General features: G+C 37.6%; 1 protein-coding gene across 7 annotated transcripts in view; it reads left to right on the plus strand.

The window, feature by feature from the left end:
• The window catches only part of ZNF385B (zinc finger protein 385B), a 413,030-nt gene that overhangs the window by 171,851 nt on the left and 217,694 nt on the right, over positions 1 to 23,485 (plus strand). For 2 of the 7 annotated variants that reach the window (XM_047869631.1, XM_047869630.1), the window contains one exon: positions 2,025 to 2,076. The exons of the other annotated variants lie outside the window; for them this stretch is intronic. The gene's annotated coding sequence lies outside the window, so the exon portion shown is untranslated. The remainder of the gene's footprint in view (positions 1 to 2,024; positions 2,077 to 23,485) is intronic. 7 annotated transcript variants of the gene reach the window in all.

Raw genomic sequence — 23,485 nt, forward strand, 5'->3', positions numbered from 1 at the left:
ATGAACACCAGGTGTTGTATGGAAGTGTTGAATCACTACGTCGTATACCTGAAACTAATACTACACTGTATGTCAACTGGAATTTAAATAAAAACTTAAAAGTGGTTCCAACACCATACCTCACTGACACTGTGGCTGCTGGTGAAAAATTCAGATCCTCCTCCTGGAGGAGGCTAGTGGAAACCAGGAGGAGATCCTCCTCCGGGAGGAGGCCTGTGGAAACCAAACCTCAGTACCTGGGCAGGTACAGGGAGGCCTGTCTTTCTAGAGCCATTGAGGGGAACCCCAACATGAACAGAACTGATGGTAACATGATGAGATGATAGGAGCAGTGGTGTAGAAAGGGAAGGGAATGTGAAGAAGGGCTGGCCTCGACTCCTTTCTGATTATTAGAAGGCTGCAAGGCACAGCCTCCTGCTGGCCTTTGATGCCAACTAAAGTAGAACATTATACATGCTGATGCTGTGTGTGGTTCATCCTAGTTATCTACTTTTGGTTTGGAATCTACTAACGGCTTCTGGGCTGGCTAAGTTGGTAGAGCATCTGACTCTTGATCCCATGGTTTGGAATCTACTAGACCTATTTCTTGCTAAATATAGTTTGCTATTGAAAAACATGTAATGTTTAGCATCAGAGGATGAAATTAAGTGTTAGCTCTATATAGGCTAAGCCTAGCACTTTAAATTGACTCATTTGTAGGTAGTATAAAATGGTGCTGTCCATACAGTCAAGATGATTGCAGTTACTACGCTCGCATTATATAGTCCATGAATGCGTACTGACTTCCATTTCTCCTTTTGCAAGATTATATAACTATTGCACTTTTAATTAGGAGGGTGATGATGCTGATACCAAGGAATTCAATGCAATGAACTTTTTATTATTAGAGATAAAAATTAATCCTCAATTCCTTTGGCCTTTTAATTGTTTAACTGTGGAATCAGTCAAATGTGGAGGCTGAAGAAGCACTGAGGGATAATGTAATTGCAACTCTTCAAACAATTGTATCTGTCTGGAGAATGAAGATTGATGATCTGGAAAATAGATCTCATTGTTGCAGTAGTAGAATTATGGGTTTTGCCAGTGGCTATTAAGAGAGATTCTCTGGGAAACTTTTTACCAAAAGAAAAAAAAATGATACTTGTGAGATGAAGGAAATTTAATTCAGACACTTTTCATTAAGAAAGGCCAGAAACTCCAATTCCCAAGTTCATAGTTGATGAGAGGCCCCAGAGCAGTAATTATCCATTTTTCAAGTTTCCTGATAGAAAGCTCTTCAATTAGATATAGACAAGGGAAAAATTATGGTAAAAGGAAGGGTAGTTTGTCCTTTCTAAAGAGCACTAGGAAAATAGAGACTATATAACAATGTTAAGAGATAATTATATTAAATGAGTTAAGCACTTTGAATTATCTTAAAAGATGTTAAATTACTTTGGGTATTGCTATTTCACTTAAAGTGCGTAAAATTTTAACTCTGAAAATAAACTTGCATTCAGTATTCATTTATGTTCCCTAAATTCTCAGAAAGGATGGGTTGCCTTGGGCATCCTTGGATATCCCTTGGGGAAATAGGTTATTCTGTGGATGAACTAGGTAGTGTTTTTTGTTCAAAGTGCCAGTGAATATTTGAAATGTTGATTCAGTATATTTGTCATGCTGTTAGAAAGATTGATTAGTTGTCTCACTTGTTGATTCTAATGTTACTTGACAAGCATCATTTGCATGGCCATTTGTGTTTTCTACCTTCCTTATTCATATATGAGGCAGAAATGGGTGTAAATGATTGACTTGATAGGAGGCTATGGGCTATTATGGATTAATATAAGTCAGAGGAAATGCCTCCCTCTTTGTTCAACCACATAATGGTAGTTCATGAATATTTTATTTTACCATTTTAAAGTGGAGGAAGCTTAGAAGGTGAGTTGAAGTGACCTCAGTCCCTTTCATTTTATTTATAATGTAGTGTTTCTTGTTACTTGCTGCTAAGCAGAGAGTGAAGATGTAACTGTTTACCTCAACAGGGTAAATGGAAGCAGCTCTACAGCCATGGTCCACCACCAAGCTGAACTCTGAGTATGTATCTGTCCAGGAATTACTTCTAATCTGAGCACAGAGATGATACAGAACATATATTTAGAATGAAATAGTCCCTGGCCTTTTGCATGATTTTATTTTATTAATGGAGACTTCTACTAGCAGGCAGTGAATGTAGAAGGGAGGTTTTAGAAACCGAGAACTTGAGAAACACATTATATGTGCTTATTATTATTATTAGGTTGGAAGGGCTGTGTTTTAGAAATGTGAAAAAGTTCTTCTTTCTTATACCTATAACATTTTTTAAAGAAATACTACTTTATTTAAATTTTTTTTTATTCGCAAACATTTCATTTATATCCCTAAAAGATAAGGGATTTTTAAAATACATAAACACAATACCATGATGTCTGAAAAAGTGAAGAATCCCCTTAATATGTTCCAATATGCAGTCAGTATTCAAATCTCCCATAAGCAAACTTGTACATTTTTTTTTTCAAATCAGGATCCCGTCTATAACATTTCTTATTTTAAAGCTAAAAATAAGGGGCGCCTGGGTGGCGCAGTCGGTTAAGCGTCCGACTTCAGCCAGGTCACGATCTCGCGGTCCGTGAGTTCGAGCCCCGCATCAGGCTCTGGGCTGATGGCTCAGAGCCTGGAGCCTGTTTCCGATTCTGTGTCTCCCTCTCTCTCTCTGCCCCTCCCCCGTTCATGCTCTGTCTCTCTCTGTCCCAAAAATAAATAAACGTTGAAAAAAAAAATTAAAAAAAAAAAAAAGCTAAAAATAAGACAGTGTTGTATGAGAATAGCACTAAAGGATGATGAAGTTGGGGAAACAAGAGGATTGAAAACAGATAAAAACAAACAAACAAAACTTAGGCCTTGACACGGTTTGTTCAGGATGTTCAAGATAAAGTAGCCACATTTTAAAAAGAGATGAACATTAATGTTCTCTAATGGTAAAGTAATAAATGCGGTTTCTTTGTAAACCATTTCACAATTAAAGACATGAAAAGACAAGGAGAAATTAACCCCAACAGCTGCTGCCACCATGCTTCTCTACCAGTCACAGGTAGCCCAACTGGTGCCTCCCATCTTAATTCTGTGTGTGGCTGTGGAGGACATTCTTGTAAAGCAAAAATGTGATGCTTTTATACCTACCATCCGGAAGGTACTTTTTGTCCCACTTAATTATTTGTCATTATTTGTTTGCACTGTAAGTCATTAAAAGACATTCAAGGGGTGTGGGTGGCTCAGTTAGTTGAGCGGTTGAGCGTCCGACTTCAGCTCAGGTCATGATCTCCCAGTTTGTGGGTTTGAACGCCACGTTAGGCTCTGTGGTGACACCTCAGAGCCTGGATCCTGCTTCAGATTCTGTGTCTCCCTCTTTCTGTCTCTCTCTCTGCCCCTCCCCTGCTTGCACTCTGTCTTTCTGTCTCTCAAAAATAAATTAATGCTAAAAAAAATTTTTTTAAAGGCATTCAAAAAGAAAGAATGAGAGAGAAGGAAGCTGAGATTCTGTATACAGTCTGCTTTTCCACCAACAAGATGCTCCCCACTGCAGTGGGGATGACTGTCCTTCCTGATTAGGATCTTTTAGCCTACAGTATAAGAATATGAATTGTTTTAGCCTACAGTGTAGAAATATGATCTCAGCTATGAACTTCCGGGATCCAATATATTGATTCTACCTCATTGGGCAGTGGAGTTAATTACAGTAATGATACAAAAAAATAAGTAATAGGATTGGGGACCTCTACCAAATTGGGGGAAGGGTAGTGTTTGCTTCTCACGTTGAGGAGGAATAAAAATTCAGTGAAATTATCACAAACCCGAGGGTTAAGAAGGTTATATACTTGTGCCATATATCAGTCTAAAGTCTAGTGAATAGATCTGTTCAGAGTTAAACCACAGTGATAAGGCACAAAGCCTTCAGGCTTTTAGGAAACTATTCTGAGATTTGGAATCAGAACATAAGGCATCAGAAGTAAGATATCAAAGAGCTCACTTTTTAAAATAAAAGGGGGTTACTTTGTAGTTACAACAAGAACAGTAGGAAATAGAAAGAAACCCAGAGAAGGACACATAGATCCAGCAAATCATGTCAGTTCTGCACATGGAGATGGGAGCCAGGGGGTATCATCAAGTAAAATGGGCAGGAATTCAAAAATTGTGTTCTGAACTTGCTTAAAGGGAGTAGGGTCACAAAAGGGGGAAGAGGGTGGGGAAATGGATACTGTAATAAGTAGAGTCAGGTCCTGCTGATGCAGGAAAAATGTGTCAGAAAGAACTGTTCTGCTGTCATTTAAGTATTAAAAGTCACAGGAGCCTTGGCATAATGTCTTCCTTCGTTTGACTCTGTCACATGCATATGTATCCTTTCATAGCATCACAGGTGAAAGGTGACTAGTTGAGGACAGCATTTGAATATTACTGCTTTGTCTGGCCAGATACTGTCTTATAACAATTCATGTACAGTCCTATTTTAATGGCTCCAAAGTGAATATGAATATGCCATGGGTATTTAATAATTTTTTATTTGACATTTATACTACAGTAAGGTTTTTGCTAATATAAATTATGCTACATCAAATAACCTCGTAGGCAAGTCTTTGTGTGTCATTAGTTGTTTCCTTTGAGTAATTGCTGTAACTTGGGTACAGAGGCTTAGAAATTGCCCATTTCAGACTGTCGCTACTGCTCGCCGAACTTCCTTCCATAGAGTTTGTACCAGTGCACACAACCATCAACCGTGAAACATCAACCATTTCCCACATTCAAGGATGAGACTCCTAGCACATCATCATTTTATAAACCTCTGAATTGTGTTTTTCTAATAGTGCAGATGACGTCAATTAAGTCATAGGAACTCTTCTTCCTGGTACTCATTGTGATCAAAGGTGTGCAATTTTAAAATACCCTGGTGGAAGTTAGAGCAAAACACAGAATATAGTGATCCGGAGTGCCTGGGTGGCTCAGTTGGTTGAGCATCTGACTTCAGCTCAGGTCATGATCTCATGGTTCATGAATACAAGCCCCATGTCTGGCTCTGTGCTGACAGCTCAGAGCCTGGAGCCTCCTTCAGATTCTGTGTCTCCCTCTCTCTCTCTGCCCCTCCCTGACTCACGCTCTGTCTCTTTCTTTCGCTCTCTAAAAAATAAACATTAAATTAAAAAAAAAAGAATATAGTGATCAAAGAGTATTTAAGCTATACAGAGTGATCATACTAATTATTTTATTAACCAGGTGTTCTAATCTATTTCTCTAACCACAGTCTAACATATTTCTATCTTTAATCCTTCTAATTGTATAATCACTCAAAAGGAAACTAATAATTCTTCCTTTCTCAAAAACTAGAAAAGTCAAGTAAAGAACGTAAGAATATAAGGTCCCTGAACAACTCAGTAATATTACTATAGTTTTAAAAGAGAATCCAGGGGTGTCTGTGTGGCTCAGTCGGTTAGGCGTCCGACTTCGGCTCAGGTCATGATTTCACAGCTCGTAAGTTCGAGCCCCGTGTCGGGTTCTGTGCTGACAGCTCAGAGCCTGAAGCCTGCTTCTCATTCTGTGTGTCCCTCTCTCTCTGCTCCTCCCCTGCTTGTGCTCTTTCTCTGTCTCTCAAAAATGAATAAATGTAAAAAAAAAATTTTTTTTAAGAGAATCCGAAACAGAATCCACATTTGAAATTTATTGCTATATTTAAGAAGGTATGACACACTGTTTGCACATATTACTTGATATGGAAAAAATATATTAAAAAGTAGAAAATGCTGTCCTCTGTTATTGACCTAAATAAATGCATTATTTTTTAAAGTTTATTTATTTATTGTAAGACAGAGAGACAGAATCTGAAACAGGCTCCCAGCTCTGAGCTGTTAGCACAGAGCCTAATGCGGGGTTCAAACCCACAAACTGAAATCATGACCTGAGCCAAAGTTGGATGCTTAACCAATGAGACACTGAGATGCCCTATAAGTTTTTTAAAATTTCATTTTCTACCTGTTTTATAGACATTGAATTGATATTATTGATTGACTTTTTATTTAGCATTCTTGTTAAATTGACTTTATATGTTTAATTATTTATCTGAAATCCTTGAGATTTTTATACACACACAAATCTCATCATCAGCTAATAATTACACAGCTTCATTTCTTTCTTCCCATTCTTAAAATGTTTTTTCTTTTCCTTATCGCATTAGCTAGAAACTTCAATATGGTATCAATTAAAAGTATAAAGTACATTTTTGTCTCACTGTCAATCTCAGAGAGAATTTTTTCAATATTTAATCCTTATGATATCTGCTTTAGGAATTTTGTAGATAACCTTTTTTCCCCACCTTTTTTGAGGTATAGAGGTATTTGGCAAATACAAATTATGTATATTTAAGGTATACAATCTAATGGTTTGATATACGTACACATTGTGAAGTGAATGACTACAATCAATTTATTAACACATCCATCACTTCACATAGTTACCTTTTTTTGTTGTGGTGGTGGTGGTGAGAACACAACAAATTTCAAGGATATAATGCACTATTATTAACTAGACTCACCATGCTGTATATTAGATTCCCAGAACATATTCATCTTGTAACTAAAAGTTTGTAGCCTTTGACCAATACCTTCCTATTTTCCCTATGCCAAACCCTCTCAATCATCACTCTATCCTCTGCTTCTATGTGTTCACCCTTTTTAGATACATATAAATTAGGTAGTACTGTATTTTTCTTTCTCTACCATATTTCACTAGCGTTAATGTTCTCCAGGTGCAACCATGTTGTCCCAGATGGTGGGATTTCCTTCTTTATATAGATGAATAATACCCATTACATATATATATATATATATATATATATATATATATATGTGTGTGTGTGTGTGTGTGTGTATGTATATGTATATATACATATATGTATATATATAATGTATATATCATATATATTAATATATAATACACTCCATTATATATATAAGATATATGTATGAGATATAGATATATGGATATATATATGAATAAAGAAAATGTGGTGTATATATATATATGTATACACACACACACACACACACACACACACACAAATACATACATACATACATTGGCAGACACTTAAGGTTGTTTTGATAGCTTGGCTATTGTGAATAATGTGGCCATGCACATGAGAGTGCAAATGTCTCTTTGAGATACTGATTTCATTTCCTTTGGATATATCCCCAGCAGTGGATATATGCTGAATCATATGGTAAGTTTTATTTTTAATATTTTGAGACCCCTCCATATTGTTTTCCATAATCGTTGTAACAATTTACATCTCCACCAGCAGTGGTAAGAAAGTGTTCCCTTTTCTCACACCCTTGCCAACGCTTTCATCTATTGTCTTTTAATAATAGCCATCCTAACAGGTGTGAGGGGATATTTCATTGTGGTTTTGATATGCATTTCCCTAATAATTCGTGATGAGGAGTTCCATTTCATCTACCTGTTGACTATTTGTATGTTTGCTTTGGAAAAATGTCTTCAGCTTCTTTCATTTTTAAATCAGGTGGTTTCTTTGAGTGAATTCTATGAATTCCTTATATATTTTGGAGAGTAACCGCTTATCAGATATGTCATTGGCAAATATTTTCTCCCATTCTATAGGTTGCCTTTTCACTGTGTTGGTCATTTCCTTTGCTATGTAGGAGTTTTTTGTTTGATATGGTAACACTTGTTCACTTTTGCTTTGGATGTCACCAACCAAGACCAATATCAAGGATCTCTTTCCCTATGTTTTCTTCTAGGAGTTTTACAGTTTCAAATCTTACATTTAAGTCTTCAATCCCTTTTGACTTGATTTTTGTATATGGTGTAAGAAAGATAAAGGATCCTATTTCATTCTTTTGCATGTGAGTTTCCGGTTTTCCCAATACCATTTATTGAAGAGATTACCCTTTTCCGGTTATGTAGTCTTGGCACTTTTGACATAGATTACTTGACTGTATATGTGTGGGTTTATTTCTCAGTTCTCTGTTCTGTTCCATTGGTCTATGTGTCTGTTTGTTTTTACAGGTACTATACTAGTTTGATTAAAGACAATGTTTTTCAAATTTAGGAAGTTTCATCTTATTAATACTTTACTAAGATGTTTTTGTCAATAATGGATGTTTTATTTTTTTTAAGTATTTTTTCCACACTTATTGAGATGGCTACATGCTTTTTCTCCTTCTGTTATAGTGGTAAAAATTAGATTGATTTTAGAATCCTTAACCAACTTTGCATTCCTAGAATAAGCACCACTTCATTATCAAAAATAAATGGAATAGAGGCATCTGGGTGGCTCAGTCAGTTGAGCATCCGACTTTGGCTCAGGTTATGATCTCGCTGTCTGTGAGTTCAAGCCCCACGTCGAGCTCTGTGCTGACAGCTCAGAGCCTGGAGACTGCTTTGGATTCTGTGTCTCTCTCTCTCTGTTCCTCCCCTACTCATGCTCTGTCTCTCTCTCTCTGTCTCTCTGTCTCTCTCTCTCTCTGTCAAAAATAAATATTAAAAATTTTTTTAATTAAAAAAATGGAATAAATCTAAAATTGTTCCAAAGTGAAAAGCTTATTTTTAGAAAGGAATGGAAATGAGAATGAAAGTGGAGCCATTTCTTATCAGCCAGGATTAATTGTAGTCAAAATTTGCCTTAAACAAAATTAAGGCAAAATGGAGAAAAATCCGGAATCAGGGTTAGACTTACAAGGTATCCAAAAGCATGAAAAAGAAACATACACAGTCAAAACTGTCAAGACTTAGAAGTTCAAAACCATTTGGTAAGCCATGATTGAGAAAGCCAGATACATAAGGGAATGTAGGAACAAGAAGATACTTCTAATCTGGCAAACTCCATGAGAAGACTTGAGTTCTTTATTCTCTGTCAGTTAACAGTGAGAAACTGTGTCCTGACTGGCCCTGGCTCATAGATATACCCTTGGATTGGTTTCTTGCTTTTCTTCAGACTCAAGAGACAGTGTCAGATAATCATTCTGAGCTTCTAGCAAAATTTTAAGCCTTCTTCAATTTCATTTCTTATTAGCAGTTGTTGCTGTTGTTAACAATGATTTTAACAAAGAAGAACAACAGAATGGTTTAAGGAGATTATTTTTTTTAAGTTTTATTTATTTACTTTGAGAGAGAGCACGAGTAGGGGAGGGACAGAGAGAGAGGGAATCCCAAGTAGGCTCTACACATTTTTTGTGGAGCTAGATTCTGGGCACGAACTCATGAACTGTGAGATCGTGACCTGAGCCGAAATCAAGAATTGGATGCTTAAAAAACTGAGCCACCCAGGTGCGCCATGGAGATTCTATCCTCTACACTCCTGAGGAGTTATTGTGTCAGCTTGAGACATCTCCTATCCCCAAAGATTTTCACTCAATAATGCATTCAAAAGTGCTATTCAGGAATGTTTAATCAATAGGTGTTTAAAGTGATCCTATAACATTCCAATAATGCCCACGTGTATAAAAGTGTAAAAGTTTTTATTAAATATATCTGGATGCAAAAGATGTTGCATGTGGCTTTTAAATTTATTGGACTGTCCTTTTTTGTCTTTGTCTCTCTCTTCCCTTCTCATTTTCTGTCTCTCCCTTCTTTACTCTTTCCCTCATTTCTTTCCTTTACTTCCCTTTATGTATATTAAATTACTAGCAGGTATGTGAACATCTATAAACTCTAGTAAAGTATTAGGAATACAAGGAAGTAGAAAGAACATTTCCCAAACTTAAGGAATTCATCAGCTAGTTGTGTGGGCCTAGAGTAAATTCAAATTAATATATATTGATACACAATATTGTGAAAACTTAAAATTAGGTGGAAATGTATAGATCACAAGTCCTAGTTAAATGTAAAGAAAATTTTCTGTGGAAATTGGCAGCTGGAAGAGTTCCTGAAAAAACATGTAACTTGAAGTCTGTATGTAAATGAGAATCCCAGAGTAAGACAGAGGACACAGCTGATCAGAAATGTACAATGCAAAGACATTGTATTCATTGGGATTAAAGCCATCTATAGTGACAGAAGAAAACTAAATAGTGGTGACTTAAGAATTTATTTTAAATTCTTGTATTTCTTGTTCACTTAAACATATTTTGTTGACCCTCCATGTTTGGTGTGACATTCTAGTGTCAGGGAACCAGGCTTCTCTCTTTGGCTCTGATATCCACGGGCAGCTTGCCCTCCATGTCCTGTGCTGATGCTTGGGTTTGTCATTATGTTTAAATTCCTGCCAACAGGAAGAAAGAAGCAAAGTGGCTTCCTCTCCCTTTAAGAAAATATCCAGAAGCTTCACTTGGACTGAATTTTGTCACCTGGCCAGGCCTAGCTGCAAAGGAAACTGGGAGATGTAGTCTTTGTTCTAGGTAGCTATGTACGTAGCTGAAGTTCTATTTATAGTCATAGGCACAGGAGCATAGGCATGAAGAGGGCAGTACACGTGTGAGGGGACAAAGTGACTGAAGCAGATACTTTCTGTATCTCATGTATCTAACACTGGACAAGAACCTGCCCATGAGTGTAGGAGAGTACAGTATATATATTCCTGTAAAAGAAAACACTAACATGAGTTAATTTGACTTTATGAAGCTGCCAATTTTTCTTTCCTTTTTTGTTCATGGCTTCTTGATAGGAAAAAAAAAACTATCCTTGCTCTAGGACGTTAATTCTGAACTTTTTATAAGTTCATCCTCCTGGGTTGTATCTGCTTAGATGATTGCAGAATGCAACAGTTGAGAGTACTTTCCTGGAAGGAATACATCTTGAACTGAAATTTCAGAAAATAAAGCAATTTTTTTTTAAAACTCAAACTGCATTTTAGGAGGTCCTATGAACGGAAGTGAAAACATGAATTTCATTGGGTTAGTCCATCTGGGTTTTGTTTGTTTGAATAGAAGAGAGGTTTAACAGATAAATTAAGGTACCAAGCACAGTCTTAATCTTTCCTCATTTTCAGTAATAGGCCTGGCTCAGACCTTACCCAGTTCAGCTTTTATCCAAGTCACATGTAGGCAATTAGTAGATTTTCTGTTCAAATAAAAATGTTTATTTGCTTTTCTAATTTACCATTGTGACACTGGAACTCTGATTGAAAGCATTTTAACTTTTATGGTAAACAGTAAAAAAAGCCTCATAAAGCTCTCACAAAACTTCAGGAGTTAAGATATATTCCTTATGAATGCCTACATTGTGATATTTGTGTTGCCAATTATTTTATCTGGAATCATTCACTTAACTACATTTCCTGGTGTTTTTTTTGTTGGTTTTTTTTTTGTTGTTGTTTTTTTTTAGAGCACTTCGCGGAGGACATGTTTTTAATAGGCTATAATCATCACATGGGCAACAGGGATCTTGGCAAGTAGCTATTAACAGTATAGACAGAAACTTGGAGTGTGATAGTTTTAGACTTCCTGAGCTTCTTGATGCTATTTTAATGCACTAAGCGTATAAACTAAATTTAGATCCTGCTGACTGTTACCAGAGTGAAGTGCGTGCCTCTTTTGCAGACAATGCTAGATTTAGTCACCATGTATTTCTGTCAAGCTGGGAATGCAGTTTACAGCTCTCATCCCGTGTAAGCATATAGTAACTATACATATGTATTTAATAATTGCTCTGAATTGCACCTGTTTATTTCAATTTTGTTGTCCCTAAAGCAGTTACTGACCTTGTGTTTTTTTTTTTTATGGTCATTGTATTTTATTTTGATAAATCTGGCATTATACTTACAGTTAATTTCTAACAGGAAGTCTGTATTACTCCCTAAGTATCTCTCTAGCCCACTATTTGTCAGCCTGGGTACTGTAGCATTTTGGGTCATACATTTCTTTATTATGCGGGACTATTGTACACATTGCAGGATGTTTGGCAGCATCCCTGGCCTCTATGCATTATTTGCCAAGAGCACATCCCTCTAGACCAGTTGTAACTACCAAAAATGTCTTCAGATATTCAAATGACTTCAGTGAAGCAAAATCACTCTCAACTGAAGACAACTACTCCAGTCTGTCCACTGTTCACCGTCTCCTTCACTCCTGCCCCAGTCCACACTACTGTCATCTCTCAGCAAACCATTGTTAAGAATTTTCTGCTGGATCTTCTTGCATATGCCCCAGCTGCTCTCCAGTTCATTCTCCACATTGTGGCCAGAGTGCTTTCCAAAACCCAAATCTCATCATGTTACCCCCTTTTAAAACACCATCACTGCTTTCCAGTGACAGATAGAACTCTTAAAAATAGCCTCCAACATTCATCCTAGTTGGACCTGGAGTACTCCTTGGCTTCATCTCAACCCAATTTCTCTTGCCAGTTCAGGCTTTTCTATGTGTCCTTCCTCCCCCGGCTCTTGCCTTGCTCTTCTCCTCTCTGCCCTTCTGGCCAACTTGCACTCACTCTTCAGTTCTGTCTCCATTCTAGACTCAGGCTGCCAGGATATTCTTATCTGATGACTAAGGACCAAGTCAGATTGACGTGCTATAGTTAATTCTAGGCCAAATGGACTAAAGTCAATCATCTAAAAGCCAGTTTACCAAAGGGCCAAATTATTAAACTTAGTCACCAAAATACAGATTTAACAAACCCTTGTTTTTCTTTTCATATTCATAGTTTCCTACTATTAGTTTTGCATGAGTTGGGTTTAGATTGCTTGAGGGCTGTAAAGAATCAGTATTTGCAGATTTTGGGGTCGGCAGGCTCTCTCCCCATCCCTGTGAGCCCTGTCCTCCAGTTCAGGTTTCCCTGTCTGGGACTAACAGCTTAGCCCACCTGATGTGCTGGCCTGTGTATCCATCTTTCCTCTAGTAGGCAGGTGTAGTGAGAATCAAATGAAACTTCCTAAAATGCAGTTATGATATCACATTGAAAGTAAAAATATTAAAAATCTATGAAAGTATCCCATACAATCTACATTGCTTCAAAGTTTTCAAGTAAAGAAACAAAATTTGGTAAAATGTTAAAATTAATAAATTCAGTTATTTGTCATTGGGGATTTAAAAAAATTTTTTTTTACATTTATTTATTTTTGAGAGACAGAGACAGAGCACAAGTGGGGGAGGGGCAGAGAGAGAGGGAGACACAGAATCCGAAGCAGGCTCCAGGCTCTGAGCTGTCAACACAGAGCCCAACGCAGGGCTTGAACTCATGAACTTCGAGATCATGACCTGAGCCGAAGTCAGCCGCTTAACCAACTGAGCCACCCAGGTGCCCTGTTATTGGGGATTTTAATGAATAGTTCCTAAAATTTCTAAAAATTGGCAAAATTGTTAATAAATTCAAAAAGATTAAATAGGTATAGTATCAATTGAAGATTTCCCATAGGAAATTTGAGTTATATTTATAAGAATGTACCCACAATAAGACCAAAGTAGCTCATTGCCCCTTAACTTTTGACAAGTTAAATATTCTTTAAAAGTGTTTTAAGATCAATGTATTTGTTGACTATAGTCAAAAAGAATAATGTTATAGTTGCCCACTTGTAATTCTACATTTATTTGATGACCACTGCAATAATTATCTGTGCTCGTCTCTTAATCGTAGACTCCATGAGAGCAGGAACTGTGACTATTTTTGCTCATTAATTATTTACAGAGCATATCATAGTATCAGGCACAAAGCAAATGTCCATTTAAATGTTGTTGAATCAATAAATTACTTTAAAAATACATTATTAGCCTCCTAATATGTAATAATGACATTGCCAGTAGTTCTTAGCCTTGAGAAAGCTGTTGATAGTTTTGGACCTAATTCTATAAAAACATTAAAAATATATAACAGACTTTGATAAAGCATTTATTGAAACACTGTGCTTTTTCTAAGACTGAGATATTTTGGATAGTCTTTTGGTAGTTACACTAAACAAAATTTCATTTTTCAGATAGAAGTCTGTGTGGTTTTAAGTTGTATAAAAAGTTTGTGAATTTTCTTTACTATCATATTCAAATGAAATAGCATGGTTCTTTATCACATTTAAGTCATATGCCATAATGAGAGTGTTTTAAAATTAATATTATAAAATAATATCTTCAAATAAAAATAGAACATAAGTATTATCTCTGGATTATCATAGTTGGTTAAGCGTCCAACTCTTGATTTCAGCTCAGGTCACCATCTTACGTTGTAAGATTGATCCCCATGTCAGGCTCCATGCTGAGTGTGGAGCCGGCTTGAGATTTTGTCTCTCCCTCTCTCTCTGCCCCTCCCCTGCTGGTGCTCTCTCCTTAAAAACAATTGAAAAAAAAAAAAAAAAGATTTCCAGTTGACTGTTGGCAGTGATGCTTATATGGTTAGGGTTGACCTTAATCTAAGGTTAGTCAGAGTGAACATTCCAGACTTTCCAAAGGGGATGGAGAAGAGAGAAGGCAAGAGAAAGATGTAGAAAGGATGAAGGCAGGAGTTGGGCTTGAGGGAAAATTGCCTTTTCAATTCTCTTCAGGATTTAGTCTGAAAATTTCCATTATTCCAAACACATCTTCCCAAATTCTCTCTATATTTGACCTCCATATAGAGCACAAATACCACTATTTGAATCAGTTAATGACCATTATGTGATCCACAATCCACAATTTTTCAAATATTTCAGATACATTTTATATTTATAATTCTAAGAAATCCGTGAAGAGGTTTATACTGTTTTTTTCTTTCTCTTGTTCAAGGTGGCTTATTTCTTTTTTTTAAATTTTGTTGTTGTTGTTGTTTATTAATGTTTGAAAGACAGACAGAGTCAGAGCACAAGCAGGGGTGGCGCGGAAAGAGAGAGGGGGACACAGAATCTGAAGCATGCTCCAGGCTCTGAGCTGTCATCACAGAGCCTGACACGGGGCTCAAACTCATGAACCGTGAGATCATGACCTGAGCCGTGGCAGGATGCTCAACCAACTGAGCCACCCAGGTGCCCCACGGTGGCTTATTTCTTTGTGTATTTTATAATTTCTGATTGTTAGCTCATGTTTCACTAGCCTTTCTCTGAAAGAATTCTGCAAGACTTGTGTTGAGGAAGCACACTTCTAGAAAAAAGTATTTTAGGTTCTTCTTGGTGCTGAAGGAGGTAACCAGCCCTGGAACCATATCTGTTATTTTTCTTGTTTTGGGGGTTTTCTGGACCAAACATGTAGAGAATATCTAAATCCTGAGCCATTTAAGGATAGGACTATGGTTATAAATTCTAAGAAAACCATCCTGTCTCCCTAATTTATGGCCCAAACAGACATTTTTCCTTGCTGTCACCTTTGCTGGCCAGCAGGCTTTCTGAAGGTTTGCTCTTCAAAGGACTTGGCTTTGAGTTTCGTTTTTTTTGTGTGTTTTTGTTTTGTTTTGTTTTGGTTTTTTTTGAGTTTCGTTTTTGACTCTCCACCTTGCAGAGGAGCAGAGCCTTGATTTCTGGTCCCATTCAGTAGTTAGAACCCAAAACGCCAGGATACCCATGCTGGCAAATGCCTTCAGGGCAACGATGGGAACAGTACCATCTTACAAAGTAGCTTTCCATTTTTGGCCTTTGAAAATTTTCCTTGGTGTTTTTCTAAATCTCTTATGCATCTAAAAGGATTCTTAAAATAATCTTATCCATTTTGCAAGGGGAGAGTTTATTTTAGAATATATGATCAATTCATTATACTGCTGGAAATAGAATGCAACAATGATTTTATATTTAAAGAGATATTTCTTTTAAGGAAAAGAAACCATTTGCCTTCCCTCCCTCCCTCCTTTCTTTTCTTCCTTCCCCCTTCCCTTACACCTATCTATATGAGATAATTGATCATTTAGATAAAATTGCAGAGCCACTCTTGGAAGGAAAAGGAAATTTATAGTTATATAGCTTCCTTTATTATATAAACAATACAAGCTAATTGACAGGAAACACCAAAGCTATTTTTTCCTAAACTTCACATTTTTTAAATGATTTAGGAACTAATTAAATGAAATTAAATACAACCAACATTTTTTGATCACCTGAAACTGCTCTGTAGATACAAATAGGTTGAAATACAGTGACTTTAAGACTACCAGAAGCATAATAGAGGGAAGGAATAGATATCATAGAGACATGGGTGGCCCTTAAATTTAATAATTTTCACTTTATACAAACTTGACTTGTACAATGCTTAGTACCTACCAGACTTTTCATGCAATGAGCAGGTTTTTTATAACAGTAGTCAAGGAAGATTTGAGCAATCACCTGAGGAAGCTGCTCATGTATATGCAAGTTTTGGTAAAGAGTGTTTAGTTCTTGGGCTGCCAGGGTGGCTCAGTTAGTTAAGCTTCCAACTTCAGCTCAGGTCATGATCTTGCAGTTCATGAGTTCAAGCCCCGTGTTGGGCTCTGTGCTGACAGCTTGGAGCCTGGAGCCTCCTTCAGATTTTGTGTCTCCCTCTCGCTCTCTGCCCCTCCCCCACTCATACTCTGTCTTTCTCTCTCTCTCTTTCTCTCTCTCTCTCAAAAATAAACATTAAAAAAAAGAAAGAGTGGTTAGTCCTTGAGGAATGAAAATGCCAGGAAACAGATACTATCACACTCCCTCAGGATGTACTTGCCTTTATTCGTCCTTCAAATGTTTGGCCTTTGAGAATGTTTTCAGGAACTTATTAACTACATATTTTTTAAATTATTTTTTAACGTTTATTTTTATTTTTGAGACAGAGAGAGACAGAGCATGAACAGGGGAGGGTCAGAGAGAGAGGGAGACACAGAATCTGAAACAGGCTCCAGGCTCTGAGCGGTCAGCACAGAGCCCGACTTGGGGCTCAAACTCATGGACTGCGAGATCATGACCTGAGCCGAAGTCCGATGCTTAACTGACTGAGCCACCCAGGCGCCCCTAAATTATTTTTTAAAAATGTTTTTTTAATGTTTATTTATTTTTGAGAGACAGAGAGAGACTGAGCATGAGCGGGGAGGAGTAGAGAAAGAGAGAGACACAAAATCCGAAGCAGGCTCCAGGGTCTGAGCTGTCAGCACAGAGTCGAACGTGGGGCTCGAACCCACGAGCCATAAGATCATGATCTGAGCTGAAGTCAGACGCTTAACTGACTGAGCCACCCAGTCACCCCACATATTAACTACATATTAAGAATAAATTAAATATGTTCTTATAAAAAGCTTTTGAATTACCCAGGATACAAGCCAATCAGAGAAAGTTAAGAGAAATTATATTTTCTAGTGGAACTTAAAAAGACATGGTGAAAGTTTGTCATATCAGGTGGACGGGAGATCATGAGCAAAGTCAAAGATATGTTAAATCTCTTGGTGTGTTCAGAGAACTTGAAATAACTAGCTTTAAGTAGCTATCTCAAATATACACAGTTTACATATTTTTTAAATATTTATTTTGAGAGAGAGTGGGTGAGGGGTAGAGAGAGAAGGAGAGAGAAGATTCCAAGCAGGCTCCATACTCAATGCAGAGCCAAGGTGGGGCTTGATCCCACGACCACAAGATCATGACCTGAGCCACTGTCAAGAGTCAGACAGATGATGGGGCGCCTGAGTGGCGCAGTCGGTTAAGCGTCCAACTTCAGCCGGGTCACGATCTTGCGGTCTGTGAGTTCGAGCCCCGCGTCAGGCTCTGGGCTGATGGCTCAGAGCCTGGAGCCTGTTTCCGATTCTGTGTCTCCCTCTCTCTCTGCCCCTCCCCCGTTCATGCTCTGTCTCTCTCTGTCCCAAAAATAAATAAACGTTGAAAAAAAAAATTTAAGAGTCAGACAGATGCTTAACCAATTGAGCCACTTAAGTGCCCCCAGTTTACATATTTGAAGTCACTTTCATATGATGGAGGTAGTTAGCATTCACTGAACTTTTGCAGTGTGTTGGATACTTTGTATATGCTTTACATATAATAACATTTAATTCTGTCAATAGTTCTTTGAGGTGGGTACTATTATCATCCCATTTATAGATGGTCAAAAATTTAAGTAACTTTCTTAAAGTTATAGGGTTACAGGGGGACAAGGCAGGACTCAAATCCAGGTGTTCTGGCCTTAGAACCCACGCTCTTAACCTTTATGTTCTTTTGCTCACAGTGAAGGCTGATTTATCCTTTTTTTTCTTCCAAGTTTTTATTTAAATTCTAGTTAACATATAGTGTAAAATTGGTTTCAGGAGTAGAATTTAGTGATTCATCACGTACATATAACACCCAGTGCTCATCATAACAAGTGCCCTCTTTAATTCCCATCACCCATTTAGCCCATCCATTCTCCCTCCCTCCATCAACCCTCAGTTTATTCTTTATCGTTAAGAGTCTCTTATGGTTTGCTTCCCTCTTTTTTCCCCCTTCCCTTATGTTCATCTGTTTTGTTTCCTAAATTCCACATATGTGTGAAATCATATGGTATTTGTCTTTCTCTGACTGACTTATGTTGCTCAGCATAATACACTCTACCTCCAACCACGTCATTGCAAATGGCAATTTTTTCTTTTTGATGGCTGAGTAATATTCCACTATATATTTACACCTCATCTTCTTTCTCCATTCATCAGTTGATGGTTTTTTGGGCTCTTTCCATAGTTTGGCTGTTGTTGGTAGTGCTGCTATAAACATCAGGGTGCATGTTCCCTGAAAGCTGATTTATCTTGAAGGACTGGATCAAAAGTTCTCATTCTTGAGATAGCTCAATGAATGAAAAATGTTTGTTTTCTCCCCTCTAGATCCTATGTGCCATAAAAATTGGCTTGTTCTGGGGCGCCTGGGTGGCGCAGTCGGTTAAGCGTCCGACTTCAGCCAGGTCACGATCTCGCGGTCCGTGAGTTCGAGCCCCGCGTCGGGCTCTGGGCTGATGGCTCGGAGCCTGGAGCCTGTTTCCGATTCTGTGTCTCCCTCTCTCTCTGCCCCTCCCCCGTTCATGCTCTGTCTCTCTCTGTCCCAAAAATAAATAAACATTGAAAAAAAAATTTTTTTAAATTGGCTTGTTCTTATTCAATTGATTTGAATAAATATTCTTTTCTAAGAAAAATACATGACTGAATGGATGCCTTTTCAGTGGTGTATTGGACAGGTTTATAAGAGCTGATTACTAAATTTTCAGGAATTGTGTGAGCCAGTTATTAAATATAGTGTTAAAAATTACATAAATGTAAATTAAATGAATTATATTTAAAACAAAGGTATTAAATATTCAAAACCCATTACTTCCTAATTACTTAACCACATTTTACTATTATCTATGCTCTTGAGGTTTTTTCTCGATTGTATATATATGTGGAAATATAATGGTGTGCTGCTGAGTTCTACATTCAGTAATGCTCATCACTTTGGTACCTTGAAATTAGAATCATATTTATACTATGATTTGGTAAACACAACATATTAGGGTTTTATCCCCAAGGAGCTGACTGTTCAACAGTTATCACAGCACCCCCTTCATTCCTTCTTTAAAACATTTTGCCTTGCTCTTTTCTGGCTGGAACCATGGAGGGTGCAGACGAGAAGGAAAAGAAGGTACTTCCTGTGCCAGAAACCCTTAAGAAAAAGTGAAAGAATTTCTCAGAGTTGAAGATCAAGCGTCTGAGAAAGAAGTTTGCCCAAAAGATGCTTTGAGGGGCAAGGAGCTAAACATTACCACAAGGAATACAGACAGGTGTTCAGAACTGAGATTTGAATGGCTAGGATGGCAAGAAAAGCTGGCAACTTCTGCAGACCTGCAGAACCCATTTGTCATCAGGATCAGAGATATCAATGGTGTGAGCCCAAAGGTTCGAAAGGTGCTGCTGCTTTTTCGCCTTTCTAGATCTTCAGTCACACCTTTGTTAAGCTCAACAAGGCTTCAGTTAATATGTTATGGATTATGGAACCATATGGAGCATGGCGTTACCCAAACCTGGAGTCAGTGAATGAACTGATCTATGAAGCTCACCTCGTTGAGCTTAACAAAGGTGCCACTGAAGATCCGGCAAAGACAAAGCAGCAGCAGCACCTTTCGAACCTTTGGGCTCACACCATTGATATCTCTCTGATCCTGATGACAAATGCCAATTTGGGTTCCGCAGGTCTGCAGAAGTTGCCAGCTTTTCTTGCCATCCTAGCCATTCGAATCTCAGTTTTGTGCATCTGAGTAGTTACTACTACTAAGGTCACTCTCTTGGTAGTTCTACCTGTCATCTCCATGCTTGGTAACATAGAGCCATTTATGTACTTGAAGGCCAGATCTTCGTATTCTTTTTATTATACTTTTTGTCTTTCCTACTCTTTTCTAGCTTTAATCATATCAATATTTCTATTTTTAACTGTTTCCCAATTTTTTATTTTCCCTGAAGTTGGAAAACCCCAGAGTAAAGTGCTTCAGATGGCTCATTACTGTAGCTGAATGATATCTGAATTGTCATTTTAATATATCTTTTTTTTTTTTTAATTTTTTTTTCCAACGTTTATTTATTTTTGAGACAGAGAGAGACAGAGCATGAACGGGGGAGGGGCAGAGAGAGAGGGAGACACAGAATCGGAAACAGGCTCCAGGCTCTGAGCCATCAGCCCAGAGCCTGATGCGGGGCTCGAACTCACGGACCGCGAGATCGTGACCTGGCTGAAGTCGGACGCTTAACCGACTGCGCCACCCAGGCGCCCCTAATATATCTTTTGAGTAAAAGTATTTATATTGACTGAGACTGACATTTTCTTTACCTTATAAAGAATAAAGTTTTTTTCTGGTATATGAGGAGGCAACAATAATTTTTGTAGACTCTGTTCCTGGCAGTAGCAAAACAAATACAGAAGAAGGAGAAAAATCTGTGTTTGCTACAGAAACAGTATGCTAAACAAGTAGCAAAAAATATTCGGATCAAATATTTAAAAGCAAAACAAAGGAGAAAATGTTTTCTCACCCATTCAGTTTGAGGAGGATCAATGACTAATTAAATGAAGAATAAAGGAGAAAGCCTTCAGGAACTTTAGGAACAAAATTTATTGGGGAAACAATAGCCAGAAAGCACTTATAGAGGAGAATATCAGAGCTCTGGTAAGCCAGAAGACTGCTACTTGTTTTGATTTCTCTGAGTGCCTGTTTTCCAACACCTTCGATAGAGAACAGGAAAGAGATGAAGGAAGCAGGTAGTATGAGCATCACCAAAAACTATTTGAAAGTTGAAAGTTGGAAAAGATTAATACAGTAACCATTTAGTAACCATCCTATAATTTTATATTTATAAGGTTGTAAAAATTAACTTATTAAATGCCACTGTGTCATTAAATATTAATGATATAGTATAATAACCAGTGACCAAAATTGACTTATGGGTAGAGTGGTCCTTCAGAGAAGTAAGAGGAATTGCGTACCATCATGTGTGACTGACTTTTGCTCAAACGAGGTATGGGTGCAAGAAAAGCCATTTCTCTTGGCCAGGATTCATATGGTTGCAAGTAAGACTCAGTATAACTTAAGAAAGAGGAAATTTGTTATGAGGATTCAACAGTGAATCTCAGGAAATCCAAAGCCAATAATCGAAGTTGGCCGGGGCTTGTGGAAATAGATGTCAGTGACCTGGAAAGCCACCGGGAACTGTTTTTGTTTTGTTTTTTTTTTTCTCTCAGAAGCGATCTCTACCTCTCACAGTCTCTTGCCTCCTCAGCACTTTATGATGTGTTCTTTCTAGTGACTTGTCCCTCTTCCCCATAAAGTATGGCTTGAACATGAGACCCTGTGAACCTGATCAGAATTTCACAGTCTCTAGTGTTTATGTTCCCAGTTTCTCATCTTCCCTATCCCTAAAGGATTAATTGGCATGTTGTTTTGATCCAGGCCACTAGTCACATCTCTGATGATTAGCTGCCCTTAAATCAGTTATCTACACTTGGTCCTGGTCCCATCTGCTGTGGCTGGAATGAGATAGAGTCATACGGTACAGAGAGGGGTCACATTAGGCAAAAGAGGCTGGGGGCTGGCAAGCCCTGGAAACATACTGCGTATTCTGCCTTAATTACAAAATCCAGTTGCCTAAGGCTAAAAGTTGTAGTACATGTGCAGCACATTATTACTAAAGAATATTAGTGAATGTTAAAACCACACGTTAGAATTCTTCCTGATTTACTGCTGCAGTTGTAGACTGTTACAACATCACTTGATATTATATAGATCCTTCTCTAAATCATTCACTCAAATCATAATATGATGACTGCTGGATGTTAGTAGAGATACCTAAGATTAAATTGGGAAAGAAATAGCAAATCATTATCTCTGAATCTCAGACTTTTTTCCCCTTCTGTGGGGCATAGAGATAAAAAAAAAAATGAGATCTTTCCAATTGTACTATGCCATTATATCCCAAATATGTTACACTGAGATAACAAAAACAATACAGATCTTACTCAAGTTTCTCATTCAAGTACATGTAACATATAGATCTGGGGATTTTCTCTTCAATATGGACAAATGTGATCATTTTCAAGGAAATCATTATAGATGAATCTAGGCAGAAAAACACAACAACAAAAAAACACAGGCATTTTTATCAGATTTGGAGTGTCCTTATAAGTTGTATAGTTTAGCTCTTTTGGTGAGAGGAGTATGTGAGCAAAGAGCCTTATGATAGGAAACATTAGTCTAATGTAAGTTCCATGAGAACAGGGATTCCAGTTGTTTCAGCACTCAGAACAGTGCCTGGCATAGAATGGGACTTAACAAAAATTTAGAGAGTGAATACTGTTCCTATGATATTTCCCTCCAACTGGATGACAATAAGCAAGATAATTTGTCCCTCTGGATCTCAGTTTATTTGTTAATAAAATGAGATAATTTGGGAGTCATTTTTAAGTATTCAGATTCAATAATTATATGACATGTATTCAAAGTTTAAAAACACTTATTTGTTGAGGCACCTGGGTGGTTCAGCCAGTTGAAACTGCAACTCTTGATTTTGGCTCAGGTCATGATCCCAGGGTTGTGGGATCTGCCACTGAGCATGGAGCCTACTTAAGATTCCCCCTCATCCTCTCACCCCTGCTTTCAACTCTCTCTCAAAAACAAAACTAAACAAAACCCCACAATATACCTATTAGTTAAATGTTTTCTTAAAACTGCATTTTAAACAAGTAAACTCATTTCCTGAGACAAAGACAATATCTTTTATCTTTCTTTTCCTTTCTAATATGATTTAGAGTTTATATATGTGAGTTATTTCAGAAAAGTATATTACTGATAAAAATATTTTTATAGTTAATTTAACCATACAGTTCAGATGCAGGGAAATTGTACCCATATGCTTCTAAAAACTATATTTCAGGGGCGCCTGGGTGGCGCAGTCGGTTAAGCGTCCGACTTCAGCCAGGTCACGATCTCGCGGTCCGTGAGTTCGAGCCCCGCATCAGGCTCTGGGCTGATGGCTCAGAGCCTGGAGCCTGTTTCCGATTCTGTGTCTCCCTCTCTCTCGGCCCCTCCCCCATTCATGCTCTGTCTCTCTCTGTCTCAAAAATAAATAAACGTTAAAAAATAAATAAATAAAAAAACTGTATTTCAAC

The sequence above is a fragment of the Prionailurus viverrinus genome, chromosome C1 (assembly GCF_022837055.1).
Source record: "Prionailurus viverrinus isolate Anna chromosome C1, UM_Priviv_1.0, whole genome shotgun sequence".
Taxonomy (NCBI): Eukaryota; Metazoa; Chordata; class Mammalia; order Carnivora; family Felidae; genus Prionailurus; species Prionailurus viverrinus.